Source organism: Phacochoerus africanus, chromosome 15, assembly GCF_016906955.1.
Source record: "Phacochoerus africanus isolate WHEZ1 chromosome 15, ROS_Pafr_v1, whole genome shotgun sequence".
NCBI lineage: Eukaryota > Metazoa > Chordata > Mammalia > Artiodactyla > Suidae > Phacochoerus > Phacochoerus africanus.
In genome coordinates, this window is record NC_062558.1 from 1,113,302 (window position 1) to 1,133,180 (window position 19,879).

At 50.7% G+C, this 19,879-nt stretch overlaps 1 protein-coding gene across 3 annotated transcripts in view; it reads right to left on the reverse strand.

The window, feature by feature from the left end:
• Positions 1-19,879, reverse strand: part of SEMA4D (semaphorin 4D) — a 122,187-nt gene that overhangs the window by 72,164 nt on the left and 30,144 nt on the right. The window lies entirely within an intron of this gene.

A 19,879-nucleotide genomic window follows, 5' to 3' on the forward strand; every position in this document is an offset into this window, starting at 1 on the left:
GATAAATGACCATAAGCTGGGAGGCTCAGAACAACAGGAAATCTAACCTCTCCTGGTTCCTTCTGGAGGCCTGAAGTTTGCAGTGTCACTGGGCTGAAAGCGAGGTGTCAGCAGGGCCACGCTCCCTCTGGGGCTCTAGGGGAGAGTTCTTCCTTGCTCCTTCCAGCTTCTGGTGGGCTTCTGGCCTTCCTTGGTTTGTGGCCACTGTATTAGTCAGCGTCCCCAGAGAAACAAAATCAATAGGATGTGTATATACAGAGAAAGTGATTTATTAGAATGAATCAGATCACATGACCATAGAGGTGGCCAAGCTCTGAGATCTGCAGTCAGCAAGCTGGACCCAGAAGAGCTGATGGTGCAAGTTCCACCTCTAGTCCAAATCTCGAAGGACTGACGTCTCAGCTCAAAGAGAGCCAGGCTGAGGTGGGGATTCAGGTCCTCGACTGACTGGACGAGGCCCACCCACTTGGGGAGGGTAATCTGCTTTACTCCACCTACACATTCAAAGGCTAATCTCACCCAGACACACCCAGAATCAGGTCTGACCAAGTGTCTGGGCACTGCTGGCACAGCCAAGCTGACACAGCCATCAGGCCATCACGCCCACATCACTCTTATCTCTGCTTCCCTCTTCACGTCACCTTCTCCTCGTGTCTGTCACATCTCCCCTGCCTCCCTTTCAAAAGAACACTTGTGGAGTTCCCGTCGTGGCACAGTGGTTCACGAATCCAACTAGGAACCATGAGGTTGCGGGTTCGGTCCCTGGCCTTGCTCAGTGGGTTAACGATCCGGCGTTGCCGGGAGCTGTGGTGTAGGTTGCAGACGCGGCTCGGATCCCGCGTTGCTGTGGCTCTGGCGTAGGCCGGTGGCTACAGCTCCAATTCAACCCCTAGCCTGGGAATCTCCATATGCCGTGGGAGCGGCCCAAGAAATAGCAACAACAACAACAACAACAAAAAAGACAAAAAAAAAAAAAGAACACTTGTGATGGCATCTAGAGCCCATCAGATAACCCAGGATCATCTCCCCATGCAAGATTCTTAAATGCATCACACCTGCAAAGATCCCATTTCTCGAAAAGGTAACACTCAGAGGTTCCAGGAATTAGAATTTGACTTCTTGGGGGGCTATTCCTCATCCTATGACAAAAGACCAAAACCCAAATCCTGGCGCTTGAGTAAGTGGTTCCGACTAGGGCCTGGTCCAGGTTCAGAACGAACACAGACTAGTCAGTAAATGACCCACATCCCCACCACCAACATGGATAAGAAAACAAAGATGCATGATCTTGTCTCCATGATGAACCCAACAGGGCCTCTCTCAGGTTCTAGTGAGGACACTTTGCTGCCCCCAGAAGTTTCCTGCAAAAATGAGTATCCTCTTTGGCTCAAAGGCCTGGGACATTCGAGACCCTGAAGAGCTGTGCTTTTCTTTTCTTTTCTTCTTTTTGTCTTTTAGGGCCACACCGGTGACATATGAAGTTCCTGGGCTAAGGGTTAAATCAGAGCTGTAGCCACCAGCCTTCACCAGAGCCACAGCAAGGCCGGGATCTGAGCCACATCTGCGACCTACACTACAGCTCATGGCAATGCTGGATCCTTAACTCACTGAGCGAGGTCACAGATAGAACTCGTGTCCTCATGGATGCTAGTCGGATTCGTCAACTACTGAGCCACGACGGGAACTCCGAGCTGTGCTTTTCTAATGAGACAGCCAGGCGAAGCAATTGAAGGCATGAAGAGTGTCCATGTTGGCCTCCCGTAGAAGGAGAGGGCCTCCTTCCTAAACCCACCTCCCGCTCCCCTAACCACACTGTGCAGAGTCCTAAAGCCCAGCCATGCCAGGGACAGGGGCCTCTGCCACACCTTCACTCCTGCCTCCAGACACCATGGAGCCCCGCCACTCAGAGCACACGGAGGGGCTCAGATGGGCAAGACACATCCCCATCCGCTGCCTACATCCTCCCTTCCCTTGCAGCCACCTGTGCGAGCCTCCCATCAAGGGCCAGCTCACCCCATGGACCCATCCCTGTGTCCTGCATAGACCAGATTCATCTGACGGATGCACGTTCCAGGGAAGTCCCTAGGCCAGGTGGCTTGGTCTCTGGGAAAACCTGGTGCTGAGCTCTGGCCAGCTCCTACCCCTCAGGGCCACCCCATGGACAACTCCCTGATGCAGGCTCCCAGGGCCTCCTCCCCTCCAAACTTTAGGTGTCCCCAGACCACGCTCCCCATCTCCCAAGGTCAGGCCGCCTCCTAGAAGACCTGGTGGAGCTGGCCTATAGATGGATCCTCCATCCTCACTCAGCTGAACCCTCAGTGCATCCTCCGCCCCCATCCCATTCCAAATCCAAACCAGCAGCAAGTCCCCTTGGCTCCACCTCCAAATAAATGCCAAATCAGACCATCTTCCACTCCCACTGCTGCATTATGGTCCAAGCTACACCACCCCTCTGGGTCACCTCACAGTATCCTAACAAGTGCCTGGTTCTGTCCTCCGGGTCCATTCTCCCCAGAGGCCTGCAGTCCTGTCCAAACCCTTGGCTCCAAGGCTCCCATCTCAGTAGCCCTGAGCCTCGATAAGCTCACCATCAACCGACCTCTTCTCTCACCTGCCCCTCAACACCTGAGGCATGCTCCTGCCTCAGGGCCTTTGCAGTTGCTGTTCCCTCTGCCTGGAATGCTCCCCCCAAACCCAGGCCCAGCTCCTATCTTTTCTCAACCAACTGCCCCATCTCTGTGGGACCCTCTGGGTACCCTTTTTCGCTTGATGACTCTTCTTCACACCCATATCCCCTCACCCCCTCTCATATCTGATCCACTTTATGGTCCCTCTTCCCCAACACTAGAAAGCTTTCTACACCATGGAAGGCCTGGTGCCTAGAGCATGCCGGGTGCAGTTCAGGATTCAGTACATTGCTGGGGTCACCCATGCCCTCCCACACCCATGCCCTCCTGATGCGGGAGTGGGGCTGCCCTGGGGGGGGGGTCACAGCTCTACCCATGCACCAGCCGTGGAACCCCCAGGCCTGTGCATGCCCTGAAAACGTGTCGGACACACTTTCATTTACTGAAAGGCTCGTTTCATTGGCTTCAACTGTGCATATGACAGCATCACCACATGCCCACTCTTTTCGGAGAAAAACAGGCCTTTGTGGGATATAAATAGCCCAGCCAGATGTGGGAAGGCCTGCGGCGCCCTCCCAGAACTCGAGCCACATGCCCCACAGCTGCTCAAACGGCAGCCCCCGTTCAGCAGCTCATTGGCAGGGGCTCCCAGGGGTGGCAGAAGGTTACATGGTGGTCCCTCCTCCCATCAGATCAAAGACAGGAGTTCATCAAAGCCACCACTGCCAGGCAGGCTCAGGGGGCCAACCAGCATGCACGGGACGCATCGCACGTCTCCTTATCCAGAGACCCGGAGACGGAAACCCAGACAACAGGGAGCCCAGGTAACAGGGCGCTGGGAAAAATGGGGAGCTAGGATAGTCTTTCAAGGGACCAGTGCGCTTGCCGAAGCCGAGGGCTGGCTCCCTGAGCAGAAGAAATGAAGCCTGACCACATACCCAGTTCTTGTATGAGGACCAGCAGGCTTCTGTAACCGTGTACAGAAACACAAAAACAAGAGCACTCAGAGCTAGCTGGCTACGAGGCATTCTCAAAGCCTCACCGTAGGCTGGACCTTGACAGAAGAGGGAACTCAAATGCAGGGGGGCCAGAGAACAGGTTACAGCTGTGCCTCCCACAGACACACCAGGCAGGCCACACACGTGAGTCACATGAGTGACTTCAGATAGGCCTGCAAGTCACACTGAAAGTAAAAACAGGAGTTCCCGTTGTGGCTCAGTGGTTAATGAATCCGACTAGGAACCATGAGGATGCGGGTTCGATCCCTGGCCTTGCTCAGTGGGTTACGGATCCGGCGTTGCTGTGAGCTATGGTGTAGGTCGCAGATGCGGCTCGGATCCTGCGTTGCTGTGACTCTGGCGTGGGCTGGTGGCTCCAGCTCCGATTAGAACCCTAGCCTGGGAACTTCCATATGCCGCAGAAGCGGCTCTAGAAATGGCAAAAAGACAAAATAAAAAAATTAAAAAAACAAACAGGTGAAGTTAGTTTCAATAATGTATTTTACTTTGCCCAATATATATCCAATGCACACTTGCGTCAATACATAATTAATACAGAGTCGTGGACAGGATTTCCCACGGTCACGCAGAATATATTCTATATTCTGGGCCTGGGTCCCCACAGCCTGCCGTGTATTTATGCTGCAGTGCCACTTGGCTCTGAGGGGCCACAGGTGGAGTGCTCCTTGACCCATGCAGTGTCAGCCATGGCACTGGACAGCGCAGGTCCAGGTGTGGCTGAAGGTGTCAAAACTTCTGTTCACTGTAAATGGACCCCACAAGAGCAGAGCTGAGACACAGCTGTGGCGAGACGTCCTGACGCAGCCCTCTGCCCACCGTCGTCCTGGCTTCTTGGAGCCCTATCCTCAGCAGGACGGACAGAGCACCAAGACACACAGGTGGCCACTCACCAGAGACTGACCAGGGCCAGCCTCCTAGTGGGCAGCACACAGACCCTCCATCCTGTGATGGCAGCTTTTGGACATAGCTCTGCGCGTGCCTCCTTTTGGGTGACCCGCTGTTCCCGTGCTATAATCTGTACTGTCAGCCTTGAGATGACACGTTCGGGCTGCTCCCATGCATGGGTCAGCCTTAGACTCAAGTTAGTCATGTGTAGTTTTCACATGAATGAGTCAAGAACGTTCAGTCCCTCAGGTCCAGCCTCAAAAGCTGAAGCTCTGACCACTCACTATGAGTTAGAGCAGCACCCACAGGACCCTGGATGCCCTGGGGGGATGGTCCTGGGAACCTCTCCAGGTGGCAACTCATAGGGCTGCAGCCTGAGGACCAGAGACCCTCCGTGGCCTTGTGACACACACGGAAGTGATTAACTCCCATTCCAGGGTCACTTAATTATTTTTTTTAGGGCCGCCCTCGAGGCATATGGAGGTTTCCAGGCTAAGGGGGGCAAACCAGAGCTGTAGCTGCCAGCCTATGCGGCAGCCACAAAAACACCAGATCAGAGCCACGTCTAAGATCTACACCACAGCTCATGGCAACGCCGGATCCCCAACCCACTGAGCAAGGCCAGGGATCGAACCTGCATCCTCATGGATGCTAGCTGGGCTCGCTAACCACTGAGCCATGACAGGAGCTCTCAGGGTTGCTTAATTACATCGACAGTCACCCACTCGCAGCTCTGCAAGACCCAGAGTACAAACTTGCTAAAAACAAAGCACATCTCCTGTGGACAGACGCCCTACCTCAGACCCGGGGAGCCCCTGGGGGCCACCTGGGTATCCACGCAGCAGGCACACGGCACGCCTGGCCAGAATAAGACCGTGGAACAGTTAACAACCAGGCAGCACCAAAACAAAACAGAATAATTCAATGCCTCCACTCAAGTTCTCACCACAAGCAGGACCTCAGGTTATGAGCATTTGAGTCTAAGAGGAAAAAAAAAAATCACAGGTGAGACATAAAACTGTACTCCCAGACATGACCCTTTCCTGGGAGGCTGCAGAGCCCCCCAAGGCCACTCCTGTCCTAGGCTTCAGGGAGGGTCACAGATGGACGCCAGCCCTGAGGGAGGCACCCTAGGACCCCTGACCACCCTGCATCTGGAAGCCACGCCTCCTAGACCACCTGGTGCCTGTTCTTCCCAGAGAACACAGCCTCCAAGGTCAGCTCCTCAGAGAGGCTGACCTTGGTTCCCAGCAGGCCCCCAGGACTTTTACCATAGAGATGGACGGCCCCCGCGGAAAGACACACCCACTCCATCCTCAAACAAAGAACCCACCAGCACAGCCTTTCCTTAGGAACCCCTTCCACCTGGCAGAGCTGATCCCTGAAACTGTTTTCTTCATTCCAAAAAAGATTCTAGAACTGGGAGTTCCCGTTGTGGCTCAGTGGTTAACGAATCGGACTAGGAACCATGAGGTTGCAGGTTCGATCCCCGGCCTTGCTCAGTGGGTTAAGGATCCGGCGTTGCCATGAGCTGTGGTGTAGGTCGCAGATGCGGCTCAGATCCTGCATTGCTGTGGCTCTGGTGTAGGCCGGTGGCTACAGCTCCAATTAGACCCCTAGCCTGGGGACCTCCATATGCCACGGAAGCGGCCCTAGAAAAGGCAAAAAGACAAAAAAAAAAAGATTCTAGAACTGTTTAAATCTTCCTGAGCCTTTCCTTTTCCATTATCTTTGGGAAGCCGACTATTCATAATGGGAAGGGGAAAGCCATGGGGAGATTCCATTAGGGGTGGGGGTGGGGCAGTTTCCAGGGCGGGGGGGTCAGGGCAGGACCGGGAGTGTGGGGTCAAACACTGACGGCTCCCTCTGAGAACATTTCAGTCAGTAGGACGGGCATCTGAGAAGATGCAGTGTTGACATGTCCCATGTACACACCGAAAATAAAAGTCACCCATGGAAATGCCCTCCAACTCGCGCACGTCAGCACAGACTTTTAATCCAGGTCTCTCTCTGTGACATGCACAGATGTCCGGAGGCCTGAAGTGGCCATGCTGCCCCCAGCGCGGGGTGTGATGGACGAGGCTGGCACCTAATGTTCCCACCACCCTTCAGCAGTGCCATGTCCAGAGCTGCCCATAGGGCTCCTAGCCACTTGGTTAGCTCTTCTGGAAGCTTGCTCTTAGGCTGCTGGCCCCCAGCCCAAATGAACAGAATGGCTCCTTCGGCAGCCCTGCTCTCCCCCAGCTCAATCAGAGCAAGTAACGGTGACAAAAACTCAAGAAGAGCCCAAGGCAGTCGATGAACTGAAGTTGTCCACCCCCCAACCCAGGGCTACAGCTGGGTGTCAAAGCCTCAAACCAGTTTAGGTCTGACCCCAGGGTTCAAGACTGGAGGTCCAAGGTGGCTGAGCCCCAGTGGGAGCAGCATCAAAGGTGGCAATGACGGAAAGCTAGGAAGCTTTGGGCTGGCACTCATGCTCATGCTGGGAGGCGAGCTCATTCTGCAGCGCCGCCGCCCCCCGCCCCAACTCCAGGAAACTGGCGCTGACCACGGACACCCCCACCCCGGGGCCCGCATCCCCAGCATGGCCTCGAGCAGCCCTTCTCTCGCCCGGCTTCTGCAGCCGATCCCAGATGGCCTGTGAGCCCTCGAGCAGAACCGCCTGGGCTGGCCGACACGCCAGCTTTCCTCCCCTGCGCTCCAGCTTCCAGCTGGTGCCAGAGTGTAATAAACAGACACAGCTGCGGACTGAGGGAGGGAACACAGACGACAAGACCATCTCAGGGGCCACTCCTAAAAAGAACCGCACGCTGTGGGCAGCTTTCATCCCCGACCTGATGACGGGCGTCATCTAACATTTTCAGCGACTGGGATGCAGCTGGTCTGGGACGGCAGAGTCGGAGACAGAGTGAGAAAAGCGGACACGTTAGCAGGGCAAACCATGAACAAGAATCCCTCACCCTCCCGTCCCACAGAGACTAAATGCCGCGGCCACTCAAGTGGCCACTAACACTCTGTCATGAGGTGCAGCTCACCTGGCCAGGTGTGATCAGAGCAGCACCTGCACGAACTGGGAGCAGAGTGTCACCTGCACCCTGACTCCAGCCATCCATTCATTCTCTCCCCCACCCCCCAGCCTAGGTTCATGGGACACATGGATGCTGAGCATGAGCTCCTGGGGGCGTAAAGGGAGAGGGAGCAGGTCGGGCCTGGGCAACGGTGATGTCGGCGACAATGAAGTTGGAATAACAAAGCTGCCAACTTGGTCCCTACCTTAGAATCAGGCAGTAAAAAACTTCCAGTGTTCCCAGCTTAGTATTTCAACAATGTTCAAGTTCTAAAGGGAACTAAGGATGGAAAAACTGAAATCAGAAGAGGAAGAGGGGGAGGAGGAGGGGAAGATTCAAAGCAAGAAAAAAGAAAGGAAGAGACCAAAACTGTGCCAGTATTTGTAAGGGCTTTTTTTCCCTTCTTTTTAAGGAAGCACCCAAAGCATATGGAGGTTCCTGGGCTAGTGGCTGAATCAGAGCTACAGCTGCCGGCCTACACCATAGCCACAGCGACACCAGATCCGAGCCGCATCGGCGACCTACACCGCAGTAATGCTGGATCCTTAACCTGCTGAGTGAGGCCAAGTGTCAAACCTGCATTCTCACAAATACTGTCGGGTTTTTAACCCACTGAGCCACCATGGGAACTCCCCGTGAGGATTTTTTTAAAAGCAGGGCAGGCCTACTAAAAGTCTCCCAACTCAGAGCTGAGTATAAGGACGCCCTTTGAGGGGCTCCTGGCCTCTCTCAGGAAGCACCCCAAGCCCCCAACCTAGCCCCTGTGCAGCACCAGGCACAACACTGCAGATGGCCAGCTCCCTCTCCCCAGCCCTCTGTCCCCAGAGCTGCTCCTGGGTGCGGCAGGTCCTTCCCACCTGTCACAGCCCAGCTCCAAGGCGACTACCCTGGAAGCCAGTCCCCTCCCCGTGGGAAAGGTCTGGGCAGGACAGGGAGGCACCGCTGAGGTTTCAGCGCCCTGGTGGCTAGAGCACACAGCCCAGGCAACCACCTGTCTGCCACCGCGACAGACCTGTTCCCCGCAGAGCTCTGTGTGGCAGCCTTGAAGGCAGCTGGAATGCAATCGGCGCGTAGACCTCCTCATCCCTGTGTGATCCAGGACGGGCTCACAGCAAATGACGCAGATGAGACGGAAGCCCCCGAGGTCCACTCCGTGCCCCTGAGTGATGACGGGCTGAACGGCTCATCCCCACAAAGCGATCAGAACAAAATGCTTGTTACCCAGCTCTGGGCCAGCTTGTCTCCTTCTTCTAGGCCTCCCTTGACCCACCATCAGGCTGAGCCCTTGGGTGGTCCCCCTGAGAACTGGCTGGCCTTAGGGGACACTTCCTCGGATCTACCCCGCCCTCACCTTACACTTTGTCCCATCGCCCCAAACCCGAGTCCTACAGCCTTCTCTACATCCCCCTACAAAGGAAAAACCCAGTCTGGCTGGACCCTGACATGCTTGCTGGTGTCATGGTCACACACCTCTCCATTGCAACAGTCCCCTCCCTGCGCCCCACCCCCACAATAATCCCTCCTGATGAATCTCTTCTTACTAAGTATGAGTTTGTTTTCCATTTGACAACTGATTACAAACGACTTGAAGCCCAAATCACACAGGTCTGACGGACAGGTGAGATTTGGATTTCTACCTTCCTGCAGATGCACAAGGTTCCATAAAGTCCCACCAGTTCAGGGTCACGGTACAAAGAGGGACTAGTTCATGAGCCAGCTCAGGGGTGTGTCTGAGACCCTAAGTCACAGCTGCTCCTGGGGACTGGTGGGCAAGAGAAACGGGGGAAGGAAAATTACACCACCCATGCATGCCCGGTGTCTCCGACACCACAGAAAATGCATCCTTCCTTGGGAACAACAAATACAGCACACAGAACCTTTTGCTGAAGCTGACACCCCTCCCGGAAGGTGGACAGGGCTCCATGGGGCTGTCCCGAGCACGAAACAAGGTGTATCCAGGACCCCTGCTCGCCACACCAGGGAGCAGAAGTTGCTGGTGGGAACACTCCCACCAACAACAAACGCTCCGGGGGGGAATTGCTGATGAACGGGTCGCTGCTCCTGAACGCTTAATATTCTCTTTTCTCCACATGTTGCAACTAAATGTATGAAATGAAATAGTCATCTCACTGGTCATCAGAGGAGTACAAATTAACACAATGTGCCATCCTCCCCCCCTGCAGAATTAAAGAAAAAATGATAAGGCTCACTGGTGGGGAAGAGATATGAGTCACTCTCCAGTCTTGATGGGAAGGAAGCCTTTTCTAAAAGCAACATTCAGAACCTTAGAAAGGTCAATGATGGCAGTGGGAGCTACCGGTAATGATGAGAAACGGCGGGGGTGCAGGGACAACACACTATCACACGCAAAAGTTCTCATCCAATAGACTCTCAATGGTGTAACACTGAAAACATCCCCAAAGAGAAGAATAAACGAGGGCACATAAAGGACCACGCTGGCACCTAAGCATCTTTCTGGACACACAGCCTTGAGCAACGACGTGGTTCTAGGTCGAACCGCCTCTTTAACCAAGGAGTCAGTGATGACACCCACTGCCCCATGTGAGACGTGTCGACACACGCGGAAAGCCATCAGAATTAACCTGTGTAAGCTGCATCCATCCGAGTTTTTCTCCTACCCTGCAGAGGGGCACATGGATAGAAAACCACGGTGTAGGAGTTCCCGTCGTGGCACAGCGGAAACGAATCCAGCTAGGAACCATGAGGTTGCAGGTTCGATCCCTGGCCTTGCTCAGTGGGTTAAGGACCCAGTGTTGCCATGAGCTGTGATGTAGGTCACAGACGCGGCTGCAGATCTGGTGTTGCTGTGGCTCTGGCGTAGGCCAGCAGCTGTAGCTCCAATTAGATCCCTAGCCTGGGAATCTCCATATGCTGCAGGTACAGCACTAAAAAGCAACAAAAAAAGAAAACCACAGTGTTATAAACCTCTCCGGAGTCCTGGGTGCTCCCAGTGCCTCTCCATTAACCAGTGAATTCTTGGGTCAGATTCAAATAGGATGAGTTTCAACAAACTGCTTTGCTTAGTGGCTGATTAAATTCAGTTTGGGTTAGGAAGAGAAACTCTTGGGTTTGGCTGGGCCCCATATTGGCAAGGTTGTGGCACTGGCAAGGTGCCGAAATCACATGCACTCCACCCGGGACTTTCTCTGAGTAGCCAAAGGGAAATGCTTAGAAATTGATCCACACCATTGTGTGGCAAATGCTTGAAACTTGATGTCTCATGAATACCGACATCCAACTTCACTCCAAAACTTAGATATGGTGCCATCACTCCTCACAGAAATAAACATCATTAGCCGCATTATTTATGATGGGAAAACCTGGTTTCAGCAGAGAATTGGGGATTCTGAAGGCTCCTGGAGATCCCAGGCTCTCCCCTCATGACAACACTGATGGGTGTGTGTCTGATAGGACATGGAGATGCTGTTTCCTTGGGGAACACTCATGTAATATGAGAGCTGTATTTTCTTTACAAAATGCATTTTCTGGAGTTCCCGCTGTAGTGCAGCAGATTAAGGATCCTGTGTTGCTGCAGCTGTGGTGTGGGTCACAGCTACACCACACGTTCTTTTTTTAAATATTCTCTTCCGAACCCAAATGTCCATTAACAGACAATTGGATTAGGAAGATGTGGTGTATAGATACACAATGGAATACTACTCAGCCATAAAAAAGAACAAAATAATGCCATTTGCAGCAACATGGATGGAACTCTCATCCTGAATGAAACAAGTCAGAAAGAGAAACACAAATACCATATGATATCACTCATATCTGGTATCTAATATACAGTACAAATGACCCTTTCCACAGAAAAGAAAATCATGGACTTGGAGAATAGACTTGTAGTTGCCCGGGGGGAGGGGGAAGGAGTGGGAGGGAGTGGGAGCTTGGGGTTAAGGGATACAAACTATTGCTCTTGGAATGGATTAACAGTGAGATCCTGCTGTGTAGCCCTGAGAACCATGTCTAGATACTTACAACGCAGCATGACAGTGGGAGAAAAATTTCTGTATGCATGTATGTGTAACTGGGTCCCCATGCTGTACAGTGGGGAAAAAGAAAAGTGTGTTGGGGAAATGACAATAAAAAATAAATTTAAAAAACAGGAAAAAAAATATTCTCTTCCCTTACAGTTTACCACATTATATTAAATATAGTTCCCTGTGCTACAGAGTAGGACCCTGCTGTCTACGCATTCTATATATAATAGTTTGCATCTACTAACCCCAAACACTCGGTCCATCCCTTCCCCACCCACTTCCACCTTGGCCACCATAAGTCTGTTCTCTATGCCTTTGAGTCTATTTCTGTCTCATAGATAAGCTCTTTTGTGTCATATTTTAGATTCTACACATAAGTGATTATTACATGGTGGTTGTCCTTCTCTTTCTGTCAGTCAGCATGTATTAATTATCACATGTCCATCAACCATACACATGTTTTCTTAGGTCAGTCTTCCAAGGCTATAGAAATAAAAATAAACCAGTGGGATCCAACCAAACTTACAAGCTTTTGTAAAGTTAAAAAAAAAAAAAGGCAACCTATGGAATGGGAGAAAATAATTGCAAATGATGCAACCAACAAGGGCTTAATCTCCAAAATACACAATCAACTCATACAACACTAGCAAAATAAAGCCAAACAACCCAACTGAAAAATGGGCAGAAGACCTAAATAGACATTTACCCGAATAAGACATAGAGATGGCCAACAGGCACATGAAAAAATGCTCACCTTCACTAATTATTAGGGAAATGCAAATCAAAACTACTATGAGGTACCACCTCACACCAGTTAAAGTGGCCATCATCAATAAGTCTACAAATAACAAATGCTGGAGAGGGTATGGAGAAAAGGGAACCCTCCTATACCCTTGGTGAGAATATAAATTGGTATAACCACTATGGAAAACAGTATAGAGGTATCTCAGAAAACTAAATACAGAACTATATCTGATTCCGCAATCCCACTCCTGGGAATACATCCGGACAAAACTCTCATTCAAAAAGATACATGCGCCCCTATGTTCAATGCAGCACTACTGACAATAGCCAAGACATGAAAACAACCTAAACATGCATCAGCAGACGAATACACAATGGAATACTACGCAGCCATAACAAGGACAAAATAATGCCATTTGCAACAACACGGATGGAACTAGAGAGTCTCATGCTAAGTGAAGTAAGTCAGAAAGAGAAAGACAAACACTATATGATATCACTAATATATGGAATCTAATATATGGCACAAATGAACCTATCTATAGAAAAGAAAGGAACTTATGGATATGGAGAACAGACTTGTGGTTGCCAAGCAGGGGGCAGGGAGTGGGAGTTTGGAGTTAGATGCAAACTATTGCACTTGTGTGGATAAGCAATGAGGTCCTGCTGTATAGCACAGGGAACTATATTCAATCACCTCTGATGGAACATGATGGAAGATAATATGAGAAAAAGAATGTGGGTGTGTGTGTGTATGTGCGTGTATGCATTACTGGGTCATTTTGCTGTATAGCAGAAACCGACAGAATATTGTAAATCAACTATAATAATAAAGTTTTTATTTTTTAAAATTTTTCTAATTTTATTTATTTATTTATTTTTTGTCTTTTTAGGGCCACACTCTTGGCATATGGAAGTTCCCAGGCTAGGAGTCGAATTGGAGCTGTAGCTGCCGCCCTAATGCCACAGCCACAGCAACATGGGATGTGAGCTGCATCTGCGACCTACACCGTAGCTCATGGCAACGCCAGATCCTTATCCCATTGAGCAAGGCCAGGGATTGAACCCATATCCTCGTAGATACTAGTCAGATTCACGATCCCACAGGCACAGGGGGAGGTACCTGTCTCTGCTGTACAAAACCAATAGCAACAGGCAGGTGGCTTTGACCTTGAGCAGAAAGGGAATGGTCAAGACTTAACTGCAGAAACCTCCCAGAGTAGCCCTGCTGAACAGACAAGCCCCTGCTCACAAAGGTCACTTGATGGTTGGACCAAAGACGGCCAGTGCGAGCTCAAGGCTTTCAGCTTGGAATGGGCTCTTGGTGCTTCCCGAAATGGCCAGAGATAGCTTTCATCTCAAGGCGTCATTGGCGCGCGCGCGTGTGTGTGTGTGCACGCAACATTGTGTATCAACTACACTTCAAAAACATACACACCAACTGACCTCGTAGGGCACAGAGGCCCATCCCCTCAACCCCCACCCCTGAAGATGAATTCTTTTCAAAACGTCACCCAAGAGTCTGGCACAGACAAGACCAGCAAAGCCCACATGTGAGGTTCACCTGCCTGCCATGACCACATTCTCACTCTTCAAACCGCCGCCAGCCCAGCGCGTCCCACAGAGGACAGACAGGAGGAGGTGCTGAAGGCCGTCAGAAACCAGCACCTCCCCGGGAGAAGGGCTGGCAGCTCAGCCAAGGGCGCTGGCGGGATGGCTGTTAAAAGGCCATTTTAAAAAATGACCACGTGTGGAAAATGTTACTTGACTCGTTATTCACGAGATATTACAACGCCTCCAGAGAAGACGTCAAAGAACCACAAAACTATATGCAGGAGGCCAAAGAATGGGGAAAGGGGGTGACTGCCTAATGGGAGGGGTTTCTCTTGGGGTTGATGAAAAAGTCCTGGAATGAGATGCAGGCGGTGGCTGCACCCACTGCGACTGTGCTAAATGCCGCTGCGTGTTCGCTGTAACGTGGTTAATTTTATGTCATGTGAACCTCAGCTCAGTGAAAGGGGTGTGTGTTTAATAAAGGAATATTGAAGTGAACTTTCACCCGGCGCAAAACTGCATCTTTCTGCAGGAGGAAGTCAACTGCCCTGCCACTGGACAGAACTCACGGGCCTGTCTACAGGTGAGGCCGGCTCGCACGACTGTCAACTACGTACACCTTACAGAGCTGTACCAAGATACAAACTCACAGGCTCCAATGTCCCACCCAAGGGCTGCTCCTATTCCAAAGCCCAAGGCAGACAGAGGGAGGGCCGAACTGCGAGATTCAGGAGGGGGCTGGGGACCAGGCGAGGGCACAGAGAAGAAGGGTGACGTGGCAGTGGTGTCACAGATTGCTGCATTTCTAGAGGGGAGTGGGGGCTGGGGCGGGGGAGTGCTGGGAGCAGGGAGGAGGTGTGCCCCCTGCCAGAGAGGAAGGGACGGGGTCCTGGAGCATCACCGTCCAGGGAGAGGCCCGGCCGAGTCCCTGTTATACGCTGTGGGATGTCCCCAGCGGGGAGCTACGGCCGCCTGGGCATGCCTCAATGGAGCCGATACATAGAATGCTGAATGATATAAAGGAAAAAAGATTCTCCCGTGTTCAAATGAAAAAAACACAGTGGTGGCTTGGATCTCTGCGCACACAGCCTTGAAAATAAGGAAAGGGAACACCGATTCACTTTCAGAAATGTCTTGTCTTTCTGCCAAGCTAGAATTCTTTGCAGAACATCTCTAAGAACCCGCCACATCAGAGAAAGGGGGCTTCCTGAGGCCCTCTCCATTTTTGGAAAAAAAAAAATCACTGCTCTAGGAAGCATGTACCCCAGATCTGCACACCCCCAAGACCCCTTCCAGCCCGCACACCTGCTCAGACACGCCCATACCAAGCAGACCATTCCCTCAGAGTTCGGAGATGTGACTGTCCTTGGGGGCACATGCTTCCCTGAGAGGCCACCCTGGGACTCAGCAGGGTTCCTTCTGTGCAGAACACATACAATGACACCCATAAGCATGAACGCCTGTCTGCACACAGCCATGCTTCAGAAACATGTGTCTCAAGGCCCCAGTTGGTTACATGCACCCAGGCGCTCTTTAACGACAGCCACGCTGTGCTCATCTCACTGCAATTCATGTACGCCAATCAACATCCACGTCACCAGACCCCCAGACGTTACAGGGCAGGGTCTGCAGCCCTAATGGTCCGTGAAGGCCACATCCGTTACCAGAACCTTCTGCAAGGATGCTGCTCCATTTCCACGGCCTGCTCATTACTATGTGACTATTAGGCTCTAAGCCACAAGCTCCAGAAGACATGGTCCCAAGAGGGTTTTGTTACTCTTTTACAAGCAATCAGAACAGAAACTAAAATGTGAGCAAAGTCCTGGAAAGAAACTGAATGATTAATCTGCAGAGCTAACCCTACAGGTAAGAATTAACAGGGGATTTCCCCCCACCCCGAGGTGACAAAGCTGAAAACTTTTTTTTTCTTTTTAGGGCTACACCTGCAGCATATGGAAATTCCCAGGCTAGGGGTGGAATCGGAGCTGCGGCTGCTGGCCTACACCACAGCACAGCCATGCGGGATCCAAGCCACATCTGCAACCCACACCTACATCTGCAACCTGAGCTTGCAGCAACACCAGATCCTTAACCCACTGAGCGAGGTCAGGGATTGAACCCACATCCTCACAGACACTTTGTTGGGTTCTTGACTGTCTGAAATTCCAAAGCTGAAAACTGTTGGTGAAAAGAAGTGGGCATTCCTTCCCTGACATGTCCCTACCTGTCACCCTCCTGGTGGCCATGTGAGAACAAGGGGACAAGAACAGGGGAACTCAGTCCTGAGAGAGTATGCCTCCATGCACTCTGACAGCCTCATAGCCTGGTTGCCCATCTTCTGAGACCTCAGAATTAGATGATCTTGGGGTCTCAGGGGGGACACCCCCCGACGCACCGCACCAGCTTTTAGTTCCTACATTTCAGCCCCAAAGGAAACTGGGGCTGTGAAGGCTCAAAGGACAAAGGCCCCAGCTCTCTTGGCAGAGAGGCTGATTTTAGTTCCCCCTTTTCTGTATTTCTTATTATAACATGCGCAGCTTTTATAAGAAGGGGGGAAATTACACCTAGAAAAGTTACAATGCTTGCCAGGCTATGACCCACTCCACACCTCACTTCTGCAAACAGCCCTTCCAACACCTGAGCTGTCCCGACAGCTACCAAGCCACTGCTCCTCACCTGGAATTTCCCGACCAGCCACGCTGCGCACACAGCCTGCAGCAAATGAGCAGCAGCAGGATAGACTGAGCAACCACAGGACGGTGACCCAGTGACAAAACTAGGGCAGTCACAAGCCAGGCCCAGTCATCCAAATGACTCACAGTCACTTAGGGGAACTCTGCGTGCTCTGAGTCTAGGTCTGGGTCTGCCTAGGACAGCGCTCCCCTCTACCTGTAATGGGTATTTCCAAACCCTTCCGCTTTTGTAAAAACCTACTTTCCTTCTACTGCACATAAATCTCTCTCCTTCCCTAAAGCCCAGCGTGACACAGTTTTGATTAAATGAAGCAAAATTAATCTTGCCTGACGAATCACTAACCAACTATGACCCTGTCCCTCACTTAGGAAGATGCCACACTATCACGGTCAGGAACCGTTACAGTCTGCATACGTAACCCCCCCAAATTCATATGTCAAATCCTACCCCCGAGTGTGAGGGTATGAGGAAGGGGTCTCCGGAAGGTGAGTAGGCCATGAAAGTGGTACCTTCATGAATGGGATTTGTGTCCTTATAAAAGAGACCTCAGAGGAGTTCCCTTGCGGTACAGCAGGTTAAGGATCTGGCATTGTCACTGCAGTGGCTGGGGTCGCTTCTGTGACCCGGGTTCGATTCCTGGCCCAGGAACTTCCACATGCTGCAGGTGTGGCCAAAAAAATCCAAGAGACCCAGAGCGCTCCCTTGCCCCCTCTGCCTCGAGAGGACACAGCGAAAAGTCCAAAGCCTAAACACAGGCCCTACCCACCTGACCATGTGGCACCTTGATCTCAGATTTTCTAGCCTCCAGAGCCGTGAGAAATGAATGTCAGCTGCTTATAAGCCACCTGTTCTGTGGTATTTTGTTGTAGCAACCCAAACTCACCGTTTTTATCAGTCTAAAAACATCTACCTCAGGATCAAGGAAGACAATGCATTCTACACAACAACCATCCGCCAAGCCACCACCAACCGACTTCCGCTTAAACCTCCGGCTAAAACATACCCACTGGCCTTAATTTCCCAGCGTTTTAAAAGTAACTCAATTTGCAGCCTTGATCAGAAAGAGACAAAACTTACATTACTCAGTGCTACAGACACGCCACTCGGAAGAGTCCCTGTAAACACCGTGAACAAGGGGAAATCTCTTCCACCCTCCCCGCCACAGTCCCCCCCCCGCTCCCCTACGCCCCTGCATCCCCCCGCGTAACTGTTCCCTGGCAGCCAACTGACGTTTCCGGAAACACACAAAGACATGCAGGTCATTGTGGTGCCATGTATTGGCTTTCCCTCTCTGGGCACCAAATGCTGCCCCAGGGGCTTAAAAGCCTTAATGTTCCTAGAAGCACATCTCATCTGCCACTCCCTAAGGGTACCGTGGGAACCTAGGGAATTCCGCCGAGGGAGAGGGAGCAACGTCTACACCTAGGATGCTGGCCCCCTTCCAAACCAAGGCTGCACTGCAGACACTGGGTCTGATTCAGTCCCCATTCCCAGGAACAGGAGAGATGTGAGCTCTGCAGACCCCATAGACAGTAACAGATGATAAGGCAATACCACCACCAACTCTTGCCAGAAAGACCCAACTTCTCCATCACCACAAACCGCTACAACGCAGCATGATCAAACAGATGACCTGGAGAATACTCAAAAACCAGAATTCACAGTTTAAAACCCTACTGAGGAGTTCCCATTGTGGCTCAGTGGAAATAAATCTGACTAGTATCCTTGAGGATGCGGGTTCAATCCCTTGCCTCGCTCAGTGGATCGGGGATCTGGCATTGCCGTGAGCTGTGGTGTAGGTTGCAGATGCAGCTCGGATCTGGCATTGCTGTGGCTGTAGTGCAGGCCAGCAGCTATAGCTCTGAGTTGAGCCCTAGCCTGGGAACTTCCATGTGCTGCAGGTGCAGCCCTATAAAGACCGAAAAAAAAAAAAAAAAAAACCTTTTGAAAAAGGCATCTCCAGGCCCAGATGGTTTTACCAGCAAATTCTGCCAAACATTTAAGAAATAACATCAAGTCTACACAAGCTCTTCTAGAAAACAGAAGAGAAAAAAAACATTTTCTGGCTTAAATGAGGCCATTTAATAAGACTGATAGCAAAACCAGTCAAAAACAGCACACGTACACCAATATCCCTTGTGAATAGAGATGCAAAAATCTTCAACAAAACATCAGCAAACTTATAGTTCCCGTTGTGGTGCAGTGGAAACAAATCTAACTAGGAACCATGAGGTTCCGAGTCCGATCCCTGGCATTGCTCAGTGGGTCAAGGATCCCGCGTTGCTGTGGCTGTGGTATAGGGCTGGCAGCCACAACTCCGATTGTGGGAACCTCCACATGCCATGAGTGCGGCCCTAAAAGAGCAAAAAAAAAAAAAAAAAAAATTAGCAACCTGAATGCAGTGATTTTATATATAATGATTTATGTAATACATAAATGTTCATATAATATATATAATCCATTGATTTTGTATATATATCATACACCACAACCAAATGGAGTTTATCCCAGAATGCAAGGTTGGCTCACTATACAAAATCAGTCATTGTAATCTACCATATTAACAGTCTACAGAAGAAAAAACATACAACCCTATCAATTTATCTAGAAAAAGCATTTGGAAAAATTCAGCATCCACGCAAGATAAAAACTCTCAGCAAACTAAGAAGGGAACTTCTAAAACCTGCTAAAGGACATCGACGAAGAAACCTATAGGTTACATGATACTCAGTGATGGAAGACGGAATGCTTGTCCCGAAAACCAGGGACAAGGAGTAAGTCCCCTTTCACGGCCTCTATTCAGCATTGCACCAGAAGCCTGGCTAGGCGATGAGGCAAGAAAAACATATAAAAAGCACGGATTAGTGACGAAGAAATAAAACAGCCTTTTCTCAGATCGCATGATTGCCTCTGTATAAAATTCCAAAGAATCAACAACAAAAAAGCTCTCAGGACTAAGGAGTGAGTTTAGTGAAATCACAGGATGCAAGATCAGTAACAGAAAATGAGTCATCTTTCCAGGTACTCCCTCCCTATTAATGATGGTAACTTGAACTTCGTCACAATTAAAATGTTTTGTTTTGTGAAAGATCTTGTTACAAGAATTAAAAGACAAGTTATGGACTGGAAGAAAATATCTGAAAACGCCAAAATCTGACCAAAAAACTTGTGTTCAGAACACAGAAAAAATTCCCAAAATTCAACAGTAAGAAAACATCCACCCAATAAAATGTGAGCCGTTTCAACAAAAAGGATGTAGGGATGGCAAATAAGCATATGAGAAG